Genomic DNA, 22,972 nt, shown 5'->3' on the forward strand with positions numbered 1-22,972 from the left:
ACATTTAAAGATTTTGTCAATGAGCACTCTCATCTGAATGTGCCAGAGCACAGAATAACTGTTGAATTTACTAATGTTCAACACCGGTTGAATATGGCCAGTGTCAGTAAACATCAGGGAAAATAATGTAATTAAATTGTTCTCAGCAGCACAGTTAGTGACCAACGCTTTGGATAACATGAAAAAAGCCTAACCAACTCTTCTTGGCTGAGTAAAATGGTCAGAGTGAGGTGTTCTCTTATTTATGTCTGGAAGTAGCTAGCAAGCTAGCCAACCTTAGCCAGTTAGCTTGGGAATAAGCAACTGCCGTTGTCAGGTCAGCACTCAAGGATCAATCCTGCTCCTCGGTCAGAGCAGGCAGTGTGCGCTCTGAAAAGTCTGAATTTCCAAACACCCGAAGTCTTAAAATGTCTAAACTAGTAATTTGTTATGGTAACAGGCGAGCAGGAGGCTGCATAGCAACACTCAATTTAAAAGTTACAGTTTATTTACAGTATACTAAAATGAACTAATAGTATATAGTGTGAAATATTTAATAATTTAGTATGTAGTGTACAGTATATTAGTATGGGTATTCGAACACAGCTTGGGTATGTGAGTATATTGATTAAAAAAACTGTTATAAAAATGGATATTGTGGGGGTGGTGGAAAAAGACAGAAGCGTAGTGTATGGGGCCATTGGTCATTGGAAAAGTAAGTGTAGTAGCAATAGAGCTCGATAATTGGCTAAAATTACGCAATAAACATATTATATTTAGTGGGTTAACGGGAAAAATGTAAAGACGATTTTGGGGGTGGATAATCTTTGCGAGAATAAAAAACAGTGGATATTAGGAAACCTATTACAATTGGCAGTATATATGGGCGAGAGCATGAATAATGTTTACAAATAGTCCATCTTTGTATCACGCCGCATTTAAACAATCGCTAAAGGGTGTACATTTGAGAGTTCTGTGTTGATACAGTATGTGAATTTGTTATTGGCGTAAAAAGACAAAAAACTCATATGCCAGACATCACCACATTAGTAAACTATTTGATAGAGCAGGGTCACAAAGCATCATATGGGAAAGTACAACCAGCGAAACAAGAGAACATATTTGGGGGTTTCGATTTTGGAAGTCACAAACCACATTACACATGGTCGAGTTGGAATTATGCGTTCTTTGGTACGACCAATCACTCCTCGCCGACTCAGGAAACCCTGAGGGTTTTAATTTCATGATACATTTTTTTGTTGTCTTATTCTGAAATAGATTAATAGAATTGACGAAAGGGAGGAGTCACGAGTAATTAGAGTGGAGTTAATATTGTGAGTAATTGTTTGTAGAGTTTTGAAAAAGCAAATGTATCAGGCTCCAGCATTGGGGTTGCCAAACCTAAAATTACCTTTTAAAATGTGTGTTCATAAACATGAATTCTAATGCAGTGCAGTGGCTATGGAAAATCATGGAGAAAAGAGAGACCAGTCATATACGGGACTAAATTGTTAGACTCGGTGGTGAGATAAATGTTGCCGTATCTAAGGGTAGTACATGCTAAATAAAGGGTACATAAACATTGGGATGGATTAAAACAAACTATTAATGAGTTTTTGTCTTTGTGCAGATTGCCATGTCTCATTTTCGATAAATTGAAAATTATACTTTTTTTCAAAGTATCTCTCTTTTTCAAAACAAGCATTGCAGAACTGGCTACAATTTCAATTTCATCCCCCTGAAAAGATAGAACAAATATTATGGCTGAACTCAAATGGGCTGGTTGATAAAATACCTGTTGTCAAAAGGTGGGTGTAGCTGGTGAATGAAGTCAGGCGCAGGAGAGCAGAATGAGTGAGCCACATACTTTACTCAGAAACAAGACACAAGGTAACAATACACTTGACCAATACAAATAATGGTAATCAAATTACACACGGGTGAAGAACAGCACCCGTCGAAAACCAGCCATAAATTACAGAGTGAACGTAGAAACAATCACGCACAAAAACATGGGGAAAACAGAGGGTTAAATACATGAACATGTAATTGGGAAATTAAAATCAGGTGTTTAGAAAACCAAGACAAAACAAATGGAAAATGAAAAGTGGATCAGTGATGGCTAGAAGACCGGTGACGTCGACCGTCGAACGCCACCCGAACAAGGAGAGGGACCGACTTCGTCGTGACACCTGTATTTTTTGAAAAAGGTATTTTGTTCTTAAATTATATTGTAAATTGGAATGGTAGAGTTATGTCCTTCATGGAGTTATCATAATTGTACAGGAAGGTCTGCTCAATCCAAGAGTACAACCAATTGATTACATCATTAGCCCAAAAATGGAGGAGGCAGGAGGCAGCGGGAGGAGGTAGGGAACTGGTCTGTCTGCCAAATGTAAGGGATCAAAACTGGCAGAGGAATAAAAATAGCATAAATAAGAAAGTATACCAGTTTCATTTGAGGACCAGGATGTTGACAACTGTCCATACAGATTGCAAAATAGTTGGGAAGAGATTTTTGATGTACCGATTCCATGGTACAGGGTGTATGAGTTGATATATAAAACAACGCAAGATTCAAGACTTTATGCTTTTCAGCTAAAATTATTATAAAGACTTCTTGCCACCAACAAAATGTTGAACTTTTGGGGCATAAAATCATCAAAGCTCTGCAGATTTTGTTGTGAGGATACAGAATCAATAGATCATTTATTTTGGTATTGCGCTTGAGTAGCCTGTTTCTGGTCTCAGGTTCAGGAATGGCTGAAAATGCATAGCATTCTCTGTCTTTTTCTTTTGTCTCTTTAGTTCATTATCTTGGTTGTTGGTTCTTGGGGGTGGGGAATGGAATTAATTGTATTTTTCATTTTTATTCTGGGGGGGACTGTGGGAGGGGTCTCGAATGGTTGAATGGTTCGGGTTCATGTTTTTTGGCCTGGTGGGAGATCTGTCAACGTGCCCTTGAGCAGGGCATTGACCCTGGATGCTTCTGTGTGTCGCTCTGAATGGGAGTCTGTTGGATGACTGGTATGATGTAGTTGTTGAGTGGCTTCACTGCAAGAATATTGTATGTTTCAGATATTAAATCAAAAATCAAAAATAAATAACAATTAATGAGTGGAGGGAGGACAGTGGCCTTCCTGTGAACAGGTCTTAACATGTTTGTTTTGACTGTAATTTAAAACTTTTTGTTCACCTGGTGAAGCACCGTTAGACAGAAAGTCAAAGGTAGAGTATAGTAGAGATTGTAGAGGGAAACAAGTGTTAGAGTGGAAGGGAAATGTACTGGGTGATGGTGATTGAGAGGGCCTCCGAGTTAAAGATAACAGAGATGTAGACTAGTGAAGGTAACAAAGGAAATGGGAAGTTAATGGGAAATTAAGAATTTGAATTTGAATTGTTTGGACTGATTAAGATTTAGCAAAATGAAAACGAACAACATTTTTATTTTCTCTCCCTTTCAAAGGTTTCCCATGGCTGTTGCCTTGGGAGAGAAGTTAGTAGAATTCTCGCATTTTATAAAGTATAAAGGTATTCGGATTCGGCCGTAAGGGGAGCTCCCAAATAAGTAAGGCCTGGCCCACCAGTGGTGTTAATACCATTTTTGATTTATTGTGTGGGGTCTTTTTTAATTAAGTTGTAAACTTGGTATGCAGAATGAGGTAAATGTTTGAATTTTTTTTTAAATGGTTTCTGAGGTAAAGGGAATGAAAACTCTTCATGGGGTTGAATGACGTCTGTTCTGACTTCCAGGTGAGGCCTCACAAGAAAGGCATCAAGACATTGGGTGAGAATTAAATTGGCTATGTAGACAGTAATAATTAGGAAGAAGTTCATAATTTAGCAATAGTCCTATGTGTGATTTGGAACACGAGAAGGAGAGAGAGAGCGCTGCCCTGAATGAGGGACAACTGTCTCTGGTCTATTTTACCATTACCTTATGGGATACAATTATTTCCTTATAGAAGTCTTATTTTAATTTGTTTATTTTTGATTTAACAGGCAGTGTTGTTGTTTTTGAATTACCGGTCTCCTGGGGCCTTTGGTTAATATGCAAATTTGTCTGCCTATAAAAGGAAGAAATGTTTTTCCCACCTCAAGTTACATTACATTTACATTTAAGTCATTTAGCAGACGCTCTTAACCAGAGCGACTTACAAATTGGTGAATTCACCTTCTGACATCAGTGGAACAGCCACTTTACAATAGTGCATCTAAATCATTTAAGGGGGGGGGGGGGTGAGAAGGATTACTTTATCCTATCCTAGGTATTCCTTGAAGAGTTTATATAAAGAAGTGCATTCCTGTTGTTGTGTTGTATGTTTTTGTCTTGTTTTGATACAAATCTCACCAGATTGGGTCTGCTGTACGGTTGGAATTTCTCCCTAAGGGGTAACTTGGCAGGGAGGTTGCCATTATGATAAGGGAGTTTAAGAAAGTTTGAAAAATGGTTTCAATAGGTGTGTTGTTAAGGTCTTTGACATTTGTCTTAGAAATGTTGATATTAAGAAAATTGGGAATGTAATATTTTTTTATACGGTGAAAAGTTGGTCTGAATTTCCAGAATCAGGAATATCTTAAACTGTTGTTTTGGTCTGTCCTCTTTCAAAGTTATGATGATAGTGACTGAAGATGGTGTCTTGATGCATGGAAGGAATAAATTGACGATAACAGTGTGAACTTCACGCCCCCAACCTGCTGAAGAAATGGTGTTCACTACGAACTTATCCTTCACCACTCCTACCGTGAGACTGGAGTCCGAGCCAGCAACCAGTACACAGTATCCAATCGAAGCTATCAACTTCTCTCAGGAGTGCGACATGGTTTACACACTCGGAAGCTTATTGTAATTTGGATTCAAATGCATTGAGATACCGATCTGTCATTAACATGCCTCTCGAGACCGTAAAACAGGGACAAACTGGGGCTATAATGTTATAAAGTTTATACAGGTAATTTATGGTCCTGTTTTATGGTCCACATTCTAACCTTGTCGGTATGTGCTAAGCTGAGGGTCTTGAATTTGAGTGATAGACTCAACGTGGAGCACTAAGGACTGTCATTCTAAATTTGGGTTGTATAACCATGATGAGGACATTGTTAGTAGGGGTTTTGTTTTACCATGTTATCAGAATTCTAATGTTAAAGCGCATCAATACATATGGCTTTCTGGATGATACAGTACAATTGACTTGACTCACAAACGTCGTCTTGAAAATGACCGGACCAAGGTGCAGCGTGGTGAGCGTACATTATTCTTTATTAAGAATGTCGCCAACAAAAAGAAACACCAAACACGACCGTGAAGCTGACTAGGTGTCACGCCCTGACCTTAGAGATCCTTTTCATGTCCATATTTTGGTTTGGTCAGGGCGTGAGTTGGGGTGGGCAGTCTATGTTTTTGTGTTCTATTTTTGTGTGTTTGGCCGGGTGTGGTTCTCAATCAGAGGCAGCTGTCTATTGTTGTCTCTGGTTGAGAACCATACTTAAGTAGCCTTTTCCCATCTGTGTCTTTTGGGGAGTTGTTTTCTGTTTTGTGTCTTTCTGCACCTGTTTCGGTTTTCGTTCATTCTCTTTGTTATTTCAGTGTTCAGTTCTAATAAAAGCATGAACATGTACCACTCTGCAACTTGGTCCTCTCCTTCCAACAGCCGTTCTACTGGGGCTATACAGGTCACTAACACAAACAACTACCCACAACTAAGGTGGAAAAACAGGTTGCTTAAGTATGATTCCCAATCAGAGACAACGATAGACAGCTATCCCTGATTGAGAACCATACCTGGCCAAAACATAGAAACAGAAAACATGGAATTAAAGAAACTAGAATGCCCACCCTAGTCACGCCCTGGCCTACCCAAAATAGAGAATAAAAGCCTCTCTATGGCCAGGGCGTGACAATAAGTGGGTTATGGGAATAGATGGAATGATTTTTGTGCAAATGTATTTGTAACCAGAGGCTAAGTACATATGGGGCATGTATTTGGGACAGAATTTTTGCATAAGAGTGTTAGTTGCAGAGATAGTGTTGTCATTTCAGACACTATTGTCAACTTTCTGTGAGGGGTTTGTTATCTTCTTAGTGATCCCTTCCCTCTCAGATCCCGGTAACAGGATTGATTTGACAACATCCAGTGAAATTGCAATGCGCCAAATTCAAAAACAGAAATACTCATAATAAAAATTCGCAAAACAGAATGCATCAAAATAAAGCTTAACTCCTTGTTAACCAAGTCGCAGTGTCAGATTTCAAAAAGGCTTTTACGGCGAAAGCAGACCATGTGATTATCTGAGGACAGCACCCTGCATACAAACACATGAAAATCAGATTTCAACCAGCCAAGTGCGACACAAAACTCAGAAATAACAATATAATTCATGCCTTACCTTTGAAGATCTTCTTCTGTTGGCACTCCAAAATGTCCCAGAAACATCACAAATGGTCCTACAAATGACTGATATATTATAATAATTCAATATTCTTATGTTGTATTAATAGAAGGGGAAGGGCTATAAGACCCTCCCACACTACATTTATAGGGTCCTGGACCACATATTAGTAATATATGCATTATAAGGTTTAATACTATTCCAAAGTTCTTTTCTAGTCTCTGCCTCTTATAAGAAATGGTCTGAGCAGATGTGTGAGCCATAGCAGTCAAAATTAGGTGTCTGTGAGAAAGCGCAACAAGACTAAAAGAGATACATTGACACAGACCCCTGCACGGGAGTAAATAGATAAGAGACAAGTCAGACACACCACTGTAAACCACACGGGAATGTAAAATTACTGCTGAGCCCTTAGAAAACACTGGACTATTGTTTTCTCCTGCAAGTTTGTATAACTGTATATGCATGGGTTTGGTCTCATGAGTAGAAGGTGTTGACATAGGTAGTTACATCACTAGAGGTTGACTGCAAGTATATTAAAGCAACTTTGACCTTTTTTATTTTGCAGAACTTACTCTGAAACATACGTGCTGTGTTTCCGTTGTCAACTTCTGTCTGCAATTGCATAAATAAAGGTTTGATTGATTTACTTAAACACTCACATGATGACAACACCACCCGGGTCGCATGCACATGTGATGCAAAACAAATAGATTTTTTAGCAGACGCTGTTATCCAGAGCGACTTAGAGGAGCAATTAGGGTTAAGTGCCTTGCTCACATAGTTGGCTTAAGGCTTTGAACCGGCGATCTTTCGGTTACTGACCCAACGCTTTTAACCACAATAACATTCATATTATTCAATAATTTCATCCAAACTGCTGGCGCAAGTCAACAAACATCTGCTAGCCAGGCGCTAAAATAGAACTTGGTTCTATTTTTTAACACTTGACACGTTGCAAGTCCCGCCTCTCCCATTTCCTCATTGGTTTTAAGGAGCATATACCCACGTGGGTGACTGAAAGATGAACTGAGGTCCACACAGTCCAGTTGGTGGTGGTAATGCACCGTAAAGTTGGTTGCCAACCGTCATATAAAGTCCACAGAAGAGAGATTACGAGACTAAAAATGTGTCAAAATTCTACAAAGATCCAGATAAAAAGGGCCTTGTGCATTTCAGGTATAATAACTACCCAATGTTTATATCCCAGGACAAATTAGCTAGCAACAACAAGCTAGCTAGCTAAATGTCCATGAATGTTTCATGTGTTTCGACCAAATTAATATAGTTGGTTCAGAGTTCGTTTTGATATTTCAACCTGCGTGTCCTAATCTGAGTATGTGAGTATGGGGCGGCAGGGTAGCCTAGTGGTTAGAGCGTTGGACTAGTAATCGAAAGGTTGCAAGTTCGAATCCCTGAGCTGACAAGAGCTGTCTTTCTGCCCCTGAACAGGCAGTTAACCCTCATTGAAAATAAGAATTTGTTCTTAAGTGACTTGCTTAGTAAAATAAAGGTTAAATAAATAAAAATGTGAGTAGGGTCTGCTCAGTGGTTTAAGATACTGCATCGCAGTGTTAGAGGCGTCACTACAGACCCAGGTTCGATACCAGGCTGTGTCGCAGCTGACCGGGAGACCCATGAGGCGATGTACAATTGGCCCAGCATCATCCGGGTTAGGGGAGGATTTGGCCGGACGGAATGTCCTTGTCCCATCCCGCTCTAGCGACCCTGTGTGGCGGGCTGGGCGCATGCACACTGACTTCGGTCACCAGTTGTACAGTGTTTCCTCCAACACATTGGTGCGGCTGGCTTCCGGGTTAAGTGTCAAGAAGTTGGCAGGGTTGTGTTTCGGAGGATGCAAGACTCGTGACCTCCGCCTCTCCCGAGTATGTATGGGAGTTGCAGTGATGGGACAATATAAATAAATTAGTTTGGGTTGGAAATTCTGCTCATCGATCATGGAGCGGTGCTCCATGTCCTTTCCTACTGCTCACAGAAAAAATAAACTCCCGCTGCATTTATTAGAATCACAATTTAACCAACACCCATCTATTTTTGTGACTACCTGAACCTACCAATTGGTATTTAAGTATTGAAACCAAACCATATGGATTTGAATGAAAAGTATTTGAATAAACATGAAAAGGTGAATGTAAGAAATTAACATAATTTAAAATAGACTAGCTATCAGTAATTTTCAAATCTGACTTCTCTATGTGGCCGTGTATGGAAATTATCTTTCTGGGGCGGTCGTCTGTTAAATTGTAGTAATGAAGCAAAACTGTAGGAGCTATCGAAACCGTTATTCTAGACCGGAACCCTGGCGCCTTGACTAAAACAAGCTAGCGAGCTATAGGGAGAAGGCAGTATGCCGCCTAGGGTTTTCGAGAGCTATATAGTAGCTAGCGATTACATGATAATGATGGCAAAGTTGTTTCCTACTAAACAATTTCCTACTTTAGCAATACCATCATACAGTGAATTCGTAAAGAATTCAGACCCCTTGTCATGTTCCACATTTTGTTACGTTACAGCCTTATTCTAAAATTGATTCAATTGTTTTTTTTCTCTCACCATCTACACACAATACCCCATAATGACAAAGCAAAAAACATTTTTTATACACTTTTGCAAATGTATAGACAAAACCCCTGAAATATCACATTTACATAAATATTCAGACCCTTTACTTAGTACTTTGTTGAAGCACGTTTGGCAGCGATTACAGCCTCAAGTCTTCTTGGGTATGGTGCTACAAGCTTGGCATACCTGTATTTGGGGAGTTTCTGCACTGTCTTGGCTGTGTGCTTAGGGTCGTTGTCCTGATGAATGGTTGACTGTCACCCCAGTCTGAGGTCCTCAGTGCTCTGGAGCAGGTTTTCATCATGGATCTCTCTGTACTATGCTCCGTTCACCTTTCCCTCTATCCTGACTAGCATCCCAGTCCCCGAAATGGAGAAACATCCCCACAGCATGATGCTGCCACCACCATGCTTCACCATAGGGATGGTGCCAGGTTTCCTCCAGATATGACGCTCGCATTCAGGACAAAGGACAATCTTATTTTCACCAGACCAGATAATCTTGTTTCTCCTGATCTGAGAGTCCTTTAGATGCCTTTTGGCAAACTCCAAGCGGGCTGTTGTGCTTTTTACAGACGAGTGGTTTTCATCTGGCCCCTCTACCATAAAGGCCTGATTGGTGGCGTTTTGCAGAGATGTTTGTCCTTCTGGAATGTTCTCCCATCTTCACAGAGGAACTCTGGAGCCCTGTCAGAGTGACCATCGGGTTCTTGGTCACCTTCCTGACCAAGTACCTTCTCTCCCGATTGCTCAGTTTGGCCAAGCAGCTAGCTCCAGGAAGAGTCGTGGTGGTTCCAAACTTCTTCCATTTAAGAATGATGGAGGCCACTGTGTTCTTGCAGACCTTCAATGCTTCGGACATTTTTTGGTACCCTTCCCCAGATCTGTGCCTCGACACAATCCTGTCTCAGAGTTTTACAGACAATTCCTTCAACCTCATGGCTTGTTTTCTGCTCTGACTGCACTGTCAACTGTGGGACCTTATATAGACAGGTTGAATCAAGCCTTTCCAATCAATTGAATTAGCCACAGGTGGTCTCCAATCAAGTTGTTGAAACATCTCAAGGATGATCAATGGAAACAGGATGTACTTGAGCTCAATTTCATGTCTCATAGCAAAGGGTCTGAATACTTATTTAATAAGGTATCAGTTTTTTATTTTTAATACATTTGCAAAAATTTAGAAAAAACTGTTTTTGCTTCACCATTATGGAGTATTGTGTGTAGATTGATGAGGACAAATAAATATTTAATACATTTTAGAATAAGGCTGTAACGTAACAAAATGTGGCAAAAGTCAAGGGGTCTGAATACATTCCGAATGCACTGTATGTCCATGCCACGATAGTGCAATTTAGACAAAACCGTCATTAACCTCCATATATCACAACTTTTGGGCACCAGTAGGGTTTCGCCGGCAGAGGACAGCTTGAGAATGTTCATAACAATGGCATGAAAAGACCCAGTGACAGCAGTGCAACCTATGAATAGCAGCATTTGTTGAGCATTTGTCTATTTTGCCAGCTCTCAGACTGTTGGTGTGTCTGTCTGTCTGTCTGTCTGTCTGTCTGTCTGTCTGTCTGCCTGCCTGCCTGCCTGCCTGCCTGCCTGTCTGTCTGTCTGTCTGTCTGTCTGTCTGTCTGTCTGTCTGTCTGTCTGTCTGGGAGTTCCAGACGTGGCTGGGAGGAGTGGTGGTGGCCACTGGAGGGCAACTTTACTAGAGCGTATGTAGGAGCTCATCGTCATGAAGTTCATCTATAACAGCTGATACAAGTAGGTATCCCATATTAGGTACTAGTACAGTGCTAGCTACTGTAGCTAATATGGATTTACAGTACCAGCCTAATTGTCATGCCCTGATCTGTTTCACCTGTCTTTGTGCTTGTCTCCACGCCCCTCCAGGTGTTGTCCATCTTCCCAATCATCCCCTGTGTACTTATACCTGTGTTTTCTGTTTGTCTGTTGCCAGTTCGTCTTCGAGCCACACCATGGGGCCACTGTGTTTTCCAAGCCGGATCTACGGAACGCCTACCACCTGGTGCGGATACGAGAGGGGGACGAGTGGAAGACGGCCTTCAATGCGGCCAGTGGTCAATATGAATATCTGGTCATCACATTTGCCCCTGCTGTGTTCCAGGCTCTGGTGAATGATTTTCTCCACGACATGTTTACCGGTTCATCTTTGTCTACATTGATGACATCCTCGTCTTCTCCCGCTCCCCTCAAGAACACATGCTCCATGTCCGGTAGGTCCTTCAAAGCCTTCTGGAGAATCAGCTGTTTGTGAAAGCGGAGAAGTACGAGTTCCATCACTCCACCATCCCCTTTCTGGGTTACATCATCTCTGCTGGGAGTTTCCAGATGGATCCTGGGAAGGTGAGAGCAGTGATGGAATAGCTCAGCCTACGTCCAGGGTGCAGCTGCAATGTCTCATGGGGATCGCCAATTTCTATCGCCGCTTTATCCGGGTTTACAGCACCCTGGATTACCCCCTGTCAGCACTCACCTCGCCCAAGGTTGGGCCCTGATGTTCACACAGTTCAACTTCTCTCTCTCGAACCGGCAGGGATCCAATAATGTCAAGCTGGATGCACTGTCCCGCCACTATAGCCCCATGACAACTACCCCAAAACCATCCTTTCACCTCATGTCTGCCGACGGCACACAGCTGGGGAATAGGGAAGCAGGTCAGTGAGGCGCAGCGTTCCCAGCCAAACTCTGGGGGGGGGTCCTTCATTCCCGACACTGTGTGCTCTGTGGTCCTGGAGTGGGACCACTCCTCCAGGATGGTCTGCCACCCGGGCACCCATCGGACCCTGGCCTTCGTGCGACAGCACTTTTGGTGGCCTACCATGGTCGCGGACGTGTCCACATTCATCACCGCTTGCACAGTTTGTACACAGAACAAGACTCCTCGGCAAGCTCTGTCTGGTCTGCACCAACCTCTGTCTGTCCCCCACTGTCCCTGGTCTCACATCTCCCTGGACTTTGTCACGGTTCTTACCCCGCCTGATGGCAACACTGTCATCCTGATTGTGGTGGATCTGTTCTCCAAAGCCACCCATTTCATTCCTCTCCCAAAATACCCTCTGCCAAATCGACGGCCCAGCTCACGGTACAGCACGTCTTCCGGATCCATGGACTGCCCATTGACATGGTCTCCGACCGGGGCTCTCAGTTCTCGTCCCAGTTCTGGAAGGCATTCTACACCCTCATTGGGTTGTCGGCCAGCCAGTCGGAACGAGCCAACCAGAACCTCAAGACCACCCTGCGCTGCCTGGTCTCCGCCAAACCCACCACTTTGAGCCAGTAGCTTGTGTGGGTTGAATATGCCGCAACACTCTTCCCTGCTCTGCCACGGGCCTATCTCCCTTCGAGTGTTTTCCTGGGGTATCAGCCCCCACTCTTCCCTGAGCAGGAAGAGGAGGTCGGCATACCTTCTGCCCAGATGTTTGTCCTCTGCTGTCGTCGTACCTGGAGGAGAGCCCGGTCGGCCCTCCTTAAGACCACCTCCAGGTATCGATGACAAGCGGATCTTCTATTTTAGCCCTTGGCAACGCAGACGCTCGTTGACGCGCGCGAGCACTGTGGATGCAAAAATTGAATAACATGGATTTCTAAATTTATTTTGAGACGTTCGCGCACGTGACGTGTCCGGTCTGGTCAGCATGTTAGCCTCTCTGCTGTTCGTCTTCTGTTGCCCCGTACCCTTTGTATACACTCACCTTTCATGTGTCCCGTATCATGCACGTGTCTCACAGTCTCATGTCTTCCATTTCCAGGCCCACCCCTACTCCTGTGTCGTCGATGGCTATCCGGCATACACGGTGATACGCCTCCTGAGTGTTCGACCACGGGGCAGAGGTTTCCAGTACCTGGTTGACTGAGAGGGTTATGGCCTGGAGGAGAGGTGCTGGGTCTCCGCTAGAGACACCCTGGTCCCCGCTAGAGACCTCATCACCGACTTCCACCACTGGCACCCCGGTCAACAAGGTATGCGCCCAGGTAAGACGCCAGGTGGTGCCCCAAGAGGGGGGTAACTGTCACGCCCTGATCTATTTCACCTGTCTTTGTGCTTGTCTCCACCCCCCTCCAGGTGTCGCCCATCTTCCCCATTATCCCCTGTGTACTTACACCTGTGTTTTCTCTTTGTCTGTTGCCAGTTCGTCTTGTTTGCCAAGCTTGGCAGCGTTTGTCCTGTCAGATCCTGTTTTTTCCTTGTTTCTCTTTTTCTCGCCCTCCTGGTTTTTGACCCTTGTCAGTCCTGACCCTGAACCCGCCCACCTGACCACTCTGCCTCTGACCCTGAGCCTGTCTGTCATCCTGTACCTTTGCCTCTGTTGCTGTAATAAACATTGTTACTTCGACACGGTCTGCATCTGGGTATTTCCTTATCCTGATACTAATTCATATTTATTTAATGTACAGGTTCCACTTTAACCAAGATTACAATCCAGACTAAGAATTTGCAAAAGTTAAGATCATAATGAATACTATTATATGGATAGAGTGGACTTGATCCTAGATCAACACTACTATGGTGGCGAATTCTCTCTCGCCATCATCTTTTTTTAAGCTTCATATTGATCCCGTGGTCTATGATTAGCAGGTGCGTTTGAGTGGACATACAGATCTGGGACTAGGCTAACAACAGAAGCTCTTCTCAACTATTGGCAAGAATTTAATTCATATCCATTCACCATGAGCGATGCTTTATTCCGCATTCAATACTTCTATTGCAGGAGAGATAAGCACCTATCAGATCCCCCTGCTGACAGTCGCTGAGGCCAGGAAGAAGTTCGTCTGCCGAAGTAGGAGACAACTTCGTCGTCATAAAGCGCTCTACTGACCGAGGTAGACTATGCTTTGAGTAGCAACTGATTGATTGACTGACAGGCAGTCAGAGACACAAACTCTCACATTTGACTTGACCTTATATTGGACAGCACTCTACTCACATATCCTCCCCTCTCTCTTTCCCTCCCTTTCATCTTCCCCTGTCTCTACCCTAGGTGCCAAGTGGTCTCCCATCTCCTTCATAGTGGCTTCAGCTGGACCCCACCACATAACCTCTAGCCAGGTGAATCAAGAGTGTCACCAGAGATGAAAAAGCTTTTGTGTTTACATCGCAGTTAATGAGCATTTCTCCTTTGACAAGATAATCCATCCACCTGTCAAGTGTGGCATATCAAGAAGCTTATTAAACAGGATGATTATTACACAGGTGTACCTTGTGCTGGGGACAATAAAAGGCCACTCTAAAATGTGCAGTTTTGTCACACAACACAATGCCACTGATGTCTCAAGTTGAGGGTGAATGCAATTGGCATGCTGACTGCAGGAATGCCCACCAGAGCTGTTGCCAGATAATGTTATGTTCATTTACCTACCATAAACCACCTTCAACTTTGTTTTCGAGACTTTGGCAGTACCTCCAACCTGTCTCACAACCGCAGACCACGTGTACGGCGTAGTGTTAACGCTGTGAAAAGCCAAATCAAATAACATTTTACGCCCATAATAATATAACACATAATATAACATTGATAATTATTAATAATTGATATCAACACCCATTTTGAGTTTCTTTGCCCATGGGAGAAGTATATTTTGCCCCCCTTAGTCCTTTTTTAAAATTGTTTAATTTTTGGCTAAATTGGATAAAATGCAGTTTGTCGGCTAGCAGTATCTTTTCCTTTTCTCCATTTGTCATTAGTTGCCTGGTTCTCTCCACCTGGTCTAATATGTTAATTCTTAACCCATCATTTTACTGTGCACCGTTATATAAACAATTTCCTCTTATAGTTTCTAAAATCACATCCCTCTCTTAACAAAAATACTTTGATAATTATTCATAATGCACAACGCAGAGGATGAAAACTTTTTACATGTACTGCTATTTATCAAGTTCAAATAAAATTGTATTTGTCACATGCTTCGAATACAACAGGTGTGATGTAGAGAGTTCTGGGCGTACTCTGCCCAAGGAAGGAAACGTGCCCACTCACCCTGCCGGTCCTGACAGTGACTCCTCAGGAACCTCCCCAGCTCCTGATTCATCTTCGCCACCTGCCTGTTAGACTGAGGCCGATACCCAGATGTGAGGCTAACCGTGACCCCGAGCTCCTCCAAGAAGGCCCTCCATACATGGGATGTGAATTGGAGGCCACTGTCCAAGACGATGTCCTCTGGAAGGCCATAATGCTGGAAGACCTGTTGGAAGATTGCCTCAGCGACCTGGAGAGCAGTGGGAAGACCAGGAAGAGGGGTTAAATTACATGACTTGGAGAATCTATCCACTACCACCAGAATGGTGGTGAAACCATCAGAAGGGGGACGATCAGAAACAAAGTCAATGGATCGATGGGACCAAGGTCACTGAGGCACGGGAAGCGGCAGGAGCTTCCCTGCTGGAGCATTCCGGGGGGACTTTGTTTGAGCACACAGGGAACAGAAGTTGACATACTGCGTAACATTCTGAACCAAGGTGGGCCACCAGTATTTCTCAGTGATGGAATGGATGGTGCGAGAAATACCTGGATGTCCAGCGACAACAGCTGAGTCTGCCCAGGTCAGCAGCCGATCCCTTATCCCTGTGGGAATGTAGACGCACGCTGGAGGACAATTCCGGGGTGCGGGTTCCCTCTCTAGAGCCTGGCGGACGTCCACATCTACATTCAAAACCACTGGACCCATGACTCGGGAGGATGGGATATGGCTTTCCCTCTGGACAGGAGCCTCTCTCGAATTGTGCTGCCTAACATAACCTCGTAAAACTGACTATCCTACCGATCCTTGGCTTCGGCGATGTCATTTACAAAATAGCCTTGAACACTCTACTCAGCAAACTGGATGCAGTCTAACACAGTGCCATCTGTTTTGTCACCAAAGCACCATATACTACCCACCACTGCGACCTGTATGCTCCCGTTGGCTGGCCCTCACTTTATATTGATCACCAAACCCACTGGCTTCAGGTCATCTATACGTCTTTGCTCGGTAAAGCCCCGCCTTATCTCAGCTCACTGGTCTCCATAACAACACCCACCTGTTGCAGGCGCTCCAGCAGGTATATTTCACTGGTCACCCCCAAAGCCAATTCCTCCTTTGGCAGCTTTTCCTTGCAGTTCTCTGCTGCCAATGACTGGAACAAACTGCAAAACTCACTGAAGACTCATATCTCCCTCACTAACTTTAAGCACCATCTGTAAGAGCAGCTCAAAGATCACTGCACCTGTACATAGCCCATCTGTAAATAGCCCATCCAACTACCTCATCCCAATACTGTTATTTATTTTGCTCCTTTGCACCTCAGTATCTCTACTTGCACACTCATCTTCTGCACATCTATCACTCCAGTGTTTAATTGCTATATTGTAATTATTTCGCCACTATGGCCTATTTATTGCCTTTACCTCCCTTATCCTACCTCATTTGCACACACTGTATATAGACTTTTTCTATTGTATTATTGACTGTATGTTTGCTTATTCCATGTGTAACTCTGTGTTGTTGTTGTTTGTGTCGGACTGCTTGGCTTTATCTTGGCCAGGTTGCAGTTGTAAATGAGAACTTGTTCTCAACTAGCCTACCTGGTTAAATAAAGGTGAAATAAAAAAATTAAAAATTGTAGATACAGGACAGGGCATCGGCGTTGATGTTCTAAGAACCTGGGCGTTAGGTCAGCGTGAAGTTAAACCTGGTGAAGAAGATGCCCCACCTGGCTTGGAGCAGATTCAGTCTCCGTATGTACTCAAGGTTCCGATGGTCGGTGAGGATGACGAATCGTTCCTTGGCATCCTCCAGCTAGTGTCTCCACTCCTCTAATGCCAACTTCACCGCCGAGAGCTCCCGATCGCTGATGTCGTAATTGCTCTCTGCGGGGCTCAGTTTCTCGGAGAAGAAAGCACAAGGATACAATTTTAGTGGTTCTCCCCTGTCGTTGTGACCAAACTTCCCCCAGACCCACCTCCGATGCGTCTACCTCAACCACAAAAGGTTGAGTGGGATCCCATGATCTTATCGCATCTGTCACGCCCTGACCTTAGTTATCTATGTGTTCTGTATTATTTTGGTCAGGTCAGGGTGTGACGAGGGTGGGTATATGTGTTTTTGTCCTATCTAGGATTTTGTATGTTTATGGGGTTTTACTAGTCTAGGGGTTTATATGTCTATGGTTGCCTGGATTGGTTCTCAATCAGAGGCAGTTGTTTATCGTTATCTCTGATTGGGGACCATATTTAGGTAGCCATATTCCTTGGGTATTTTGTGGGTTATTGTCAATGGTTAGTTGCATGTCAGCACTTGTTATATATAGCTTAACGGTCGTTTTGTTGATTTGTTTAGTTTGTTCGGTGTTCTCTTTTATTAAAGAGGAATGTATTCATATCACGCTGCGCCTTGGTCTCCTCGTTATGACGAACGTGATAGAATAACCCATCAAACCTGGACCAAGCAGCGTGAAAGGAAGGAACAGCGCTTGGTGAAAAAATGCACCTGGGACGAAATACTGGACGGTAAAGGATCCTGGACGTGGGAGGTGATTTTGGCAGGAGAGGATTGCCTACCATGGAGGCAGGTGGAAACAAAGCAGGAGGAACGGAGAAGTAAGAGAGGACAGCAACAACGTCGGGGAGGTAGGCCACAGAAACCCCAAGATGTTTTGGGGGGAGCACATGGAGCAGTCGGCGAAGTTGAGGGGTGAGTCTGAGATTGTCGAAGAGTTATTGGACAGATTGGAGGAGAGTGAAGGGAGGGGAGATTATGAGACATTCGAGGAGTTGTTGATGAAATTGGAGGAGAGTGAAGAGAGAGCTGTTGGTTTGGCGTAGTATGCATGGCATTCGCCCTGAGGAGCATGTTAGCTGTCCAATGCCACCTGTGTCAGTTCATCGTACTCATCCTGAAACGTGTTAAAGTTCCAGAAAAATTGATGCCGGCTATACACACCAGGTCTCCAGTGTACCGTCACAACCCAGTGTGTCCTGTTCCTGCTCCCCACACTCGCCCTGAGGTGCGTGTCCCCAGCCCGGTACCACCAGTGCCGGCACCACGCACCAGGCTTCCTGTGCGTCTCCAGAGCCCAGTACGCCCTATTCCTCCTTCACGCACTCGCCCTGAGGTGCGTGTCACCAGCCCGGGGTCTCCAGCGACGGTCCCCAGTCAGGGGTCTACAGGAAAGGTTCCCAGTCCGGGGTCGCCAGCGATGATCCGCAGCAATGAGCCTCTGGCGATGATCCACGGGTCAGTGCTACAAGGGCGGATGGCTCAATGTAAAGAAGGGGGCGGCATCCAGAACCAGAGCCGCCACCAACGAAGTTAGATGCCCACCCAGACCCCTCCCATATATGTTTAGTTTTTTTGTTGTTTTGTTTTTTTTTGGTGGGGGGGGTAATGTCACGCCCTGACCTTAGTTATCTATGTTTTCTGTATTATTTTTGGTCTGGTCAGGGTGTGACGAGGGTGGGAATGTGCGTTTTTGTCCTGTCTAGGGTTTTTGTATGTTTATGGGTTTTACCTGGTTTAGGGGTTTATATGTCTATGGTTGTTTAGATTGGTTCTCAATCAGAGGCAGCTGTTTATCGTTGTCTCTGATTGGGGACCATATTTAGGTAGCCATATTCTTTGGGTATTTTGTGGGTTATTGTCTAATGCTGCATGTCAGCACTCGTTATATATTGTTTCACTGTTGTTTTGTTGTTTTGTATAGTTTGTTCAGTGTTCTCTTTTATTAATGAGGAATGTAAATTATATCACGCTGCGCCTTGGTCTCCTCATTATGAGGAACGTGATAGCATCTACCTTCTTGCCCTCCATCCTTACTCACTGCGGGGCTGATTTGGTAGCCCAAAAAGGAGACAGCCCTCTGGTGGAATTGGCAATTCTCTGCCTTGATGAACAGGTGGTTAGCCAAGAGGCGTTCCAGGACTGCTCGAACGTGAGTGATGTGATTTCCCAGGTTGTTCGAGAAGATCAGGATGTCATCGATGAACACAATCACCTGACGTCCAAGCACGTCCCTGAACACCTTATTGACGAATGCCTGGAACACTGACGGAGCATTGGCTAAGACAAAGGGCATAACCAAGTACTCGTAGTGACCAGACATCGCGCTGAATGCCGTCTTACACTCATCCCCCTCCCGAATGCGAATGAGATTGTAGGCACTCCGCAGGTCCAGTTTGGTGAAGAACCAGGCCCCTGCGGTGCTGTTCGATGGCTGACGGCACCAGCGAGAGAGGGTACTGATACTTCATGGCGATGTCATTTAGTCCACGGTAATCGATACAAGGGCGTAATCCTCCCTTCTCTTGGCCACGAAGAAGAAACCAGCCGACGCAGGGGACGTGGACCTGCGGATGAAACCCTGTTGGAGTGCCTCTGGAATGTAGTCCTCCATGGCCTGTGTCTCAGCCACCGACAGAGAGTAGATGTGTTTGCACGGATGTGTAGCACCGGAAAACAGGTCAATGGCACAGTCCCAGGGGAATGTGGAGGGTGACAGGTAGCGTGGGTCTTGGAGAATACTGGGTCCTGTGTGGCTCAGTCGGTAGAGCATGGCGCTTGCAACGCCAAGCGTCGTGGGTTCGATTCCCGCTGGGGCCACCCATATGTAAAAGTAGTGGCCCCAGCCGACTTGTAAGTCGCTTTGGACAAAAGCGTCTGCTAAATGGGATATATTAATACCTCCAAGATGTTGGGCTGGAGGGCAGCCACAGGATTCTCAACTCACGTGGAACCACAGGGGACAGGAAAGCAGATCTTCTGGCATTCAAGTGAACAGTCAGTGATTCTCATCCTCGACCATGAGATGGTAGGGTTATGGTGCTGAAGCCAAGGTAGGCTGAGGATGATCTTGTGAACTGGTGCACTGGTGATGAAGAAGGGGATGTTTTCTTGGTGATTGGGCTCCATGGTGAAGGTGAGTAGTTGGGTGATGTGTGTGATGGTTCCGGATCCTAGAGGCCGACATTTGAGACCTTGAACCGGAAAAGGAGAGGGAAATGGGTAGGTAGTAATATTGACAAAGGAGGCAAAGGTCTGATCCATAAAGTTCCCCACAACACCGGAATCCACTAAAGCTGTAGATACGGGGCACGAGGGACAGTCAGCCAGAGTGATGGGTACTAAAAAGAGTCTAACAGGAAGAGCAGTCGATGGAATACTCACTTCTGGTCCAGTGGATGTAACATCAAGTGACCGTCCCTCTGCTCTAGTGGACCCCGGATTCTGAAGTATCGGACACTGCTGGTGCTTGTGCCTTCCCTGGCCACAGTACAGACAGAGCCCCAGCTGTATTTGTCTGCGTCATTCCGCCGCGGGAAGGCATGTGACCCCTACCTCCATGGGTTCAGGCTCTGATCCTGAACACTTGCCGAAGGAGGGAGAGAAGTGATGGAGATGCCGATGCTCCCGGAGGAGCAATGAGTGCGTCCAGGGTGAGGTTGTCTCTGGTGAGGTTGTCTCTGGAATATACTACTCTGTTGAGATTTTGTAGACTGCGGAGAACATCTTTTGAGTTGAGCCAGCTGATCATGTTGTTGACGAAGAAGGTCACCTTGTTCATTGATTGTCTGGGAGATGTCCGGCTGTCCTGCTGCTTCCATATTTTGAGTTGGTATTCTGTAATGATGGGGCGGTGAGTTGGAAGCAGGTGCAACGTTTAATAAAACTACAAAACCAAGAACACGACACTAACATAAGGTAGTACGCCGATAAACCAGAACAATACCAACAGGTGAGTGAACATGGGCTACGGCCGTCTTGGAGGAAATTATAAAGGTAATGGAGTCCAGGTGTGAATCATAATGCTTCGATCATGATTCACAGGTGCACATTATGATGAGTGCCAGGTGTGCATTATGATGAGTGCCAGGTGTGCATTATGATGAGTGCCAGGTGTGCATTATGATGAATCCCAGGACCGGTGGTTAGTACTCTGGTGACGTCGTAGGCCGGAGGGGAGGAGCAGGAGCAGACGTGACATACGGATTAAGTGGGTATTGTGTCAAGAAGTAGTGCGGCTTGGTTGGGTTGTGTTTCGGAGGATGCACGGCTCTCGACCTTTGCCTCTTCCGAGTCCGTACAGGAGTTGAAACGATGAGACAAGACTGTAACTACCAATTGGATACCATGAAATAGGGTTAAAAAATAAATAAATATATATATACAGTAATATATATATATAATTAAAAGACATGTCACCAGAGGGGTGACACATTCCCCAAGTCCAGTACAGACTATGAGAGGCGCACAGTACCACAAAGAGCCACGGCAACGTGGAACTCTATTCCACATCAGATGACTGATGCAAGCAGCAGAACCCAATTTCAAAAACAGAAAAATACTGCTTATGGAACAGCGGGGACTGTGAAGAGACACACACACGCATACACATGCTAACATGCTCACTTTATACACATGTATACATGGATTTTGTATTGTAGATATGTGGTAGTAGAATAGTGGCCTGAGAGCTCATACTTAATGTGTTGTGAAAAGTGTTATGAATTGTAATGTCATGTAATATTTTGAATTGTATATAACTGCCTTAATGTTGCTGGACCCCAGAAAGAGTACAAAATACAAATGTCCTATGTGGAAATTCAATAAAGGTGTTTTGTGGATTGACTAAACCTGTGGTCCATTCCTTCTAGGTGGCAAAGCTGTTGATGCGGCACAGAGCTAATAAGGAGCACAGTAATGTTTCAGACTACACTCCTCTCAGCCTGGCCCACTCAGGGGGCTGCATCAACATCCTCCTAAACGCTGGTGCTGAAATCAACTCCTGTGTGTACAGTATAATCACCCCTGTCCACATGTTATGTTTCATAGGGATGTGTATCTTTCCCTTTCAAGAAGATTTGATACATATCTACATATATGGGCTCTGATACGATACAGGAACGATTCGGGTTTGATTAAAGAGAAAAGAATGATGCGATTCAGTTCGATGCAATATGACATGGTTTGATGCACTTACATTTGTTGCTTAAACACATTCATTTTCCATTCTAAAGTAATCTGCTGTAAATGAGTTGGGACTCTGAGCTGGATCTCTCTGAGCTGGTGTGTGTGTGTGTGTGTGGGGGGGGCAGCTGAGCTATAAGGGAAACTGGGAATCTACCACCCCACTATCAGCCCATTGCTGATTAAAAGTGTTAGAGCTAGTAATGTATCAATACGTATCTTAAAAAATGTACTATGACATAGCTAACGAATATATAGCACAACTTTGGATTTTACCCTGTCTCATAATAGAATGGTTTAGACTGTTTGGAAGTTTTGACAGATTGGATTGAGCAACTCTTCTTCTCCCGTTTCGATCATGCACTTTTTTGGTAGCTTCGATCATGCACTCTTTTGTCCACATGAAATTCTGAACTTTACCCTGTATATCTGAAAATGACCGTGCATACTGATTGCTTCAAGTAAAACTACCGAAACTATTGCTGACGGAGAACCTGAACAATTGAAATAAAATCTAATGTAAACCCTGATCAGAATGTAGCCTACCTATAGCCAGATTGAGAGACGTGCCTCCAGCGGTAGTTTAAAACACCCCTTTGAACAGAGCATTTGATAAAAAATAACCTAGAATATGACATTGGTTTTCACTCAACTAATAAAGTATAATACTGCGCAAAACATTTTACAAACATTTCAATGCTGAAGGAGATGCACAGATGTGCCAGATCAGGTATAGGCCTACCTCTCCGTGGTCAACATGCGAAGCTGTAGACAGCGCTCAGTTTGACAAAGCTACTGATATTGCCAGGACTTGTTCTTCATGCAAAATGACTTGTAGATCAATGACTGTCAACATACAGTGAGCTCCAAAAGTGTTGGGACAGTGACAATTTTGTTGTTGTGTTGGCTCTGTACTCCAGCACTTTGGATTTGAAATGACACAATGACTATAAGGTTAAAGTGCAGACTGTCCGCTTTAATTGGATGGTATTGTAATCCATATCAAATAATCCATAGAAATGACATCACTTTTGTACATAGTCCCCCCATTT

At 44.3% G+C, this 22,972-nt stretch overlaps 1 long non-coding RNA gene across 1 annotated transcript; it reads right to left on the bottom strand.

Moving 5' to 3' along the window:
* Positions 1-1,830: 1,830 nt before the first annotated feature.
* Positions 1,831-8,863, bottom strand: LOC135514690 (uncharacterized). The gene is made up of 2 exons (XR_010451721.1): positions 6,367-8,863; positions 1,831-2,171 (listed from the first exon to the last, which is right to left on the bottom strand). It is a non-coding gene; the product is annotated as an uncharacterized LOC135514690 (long non-coding RNA).
* Between the last annotated feature and the right edge of the window lie 14,109 nt (positions 8,864-22,972).

Source organism: Oncorhynchus masou, chromosome 26 (assembly GCF_036934945.1).
Source record: "Oncorhynchus masou masou isolate Uvic2021 chromosome 26, UVic_Omas_1.1, whole genome shotgun sequence".
Classification (NCBI taxonomy): Eukaryota; Metazoa; Chordata; class Actinopteri; order Salmoniformes; family Salmonidae; genus Oncorhynchus; species Oncorhynchus masou.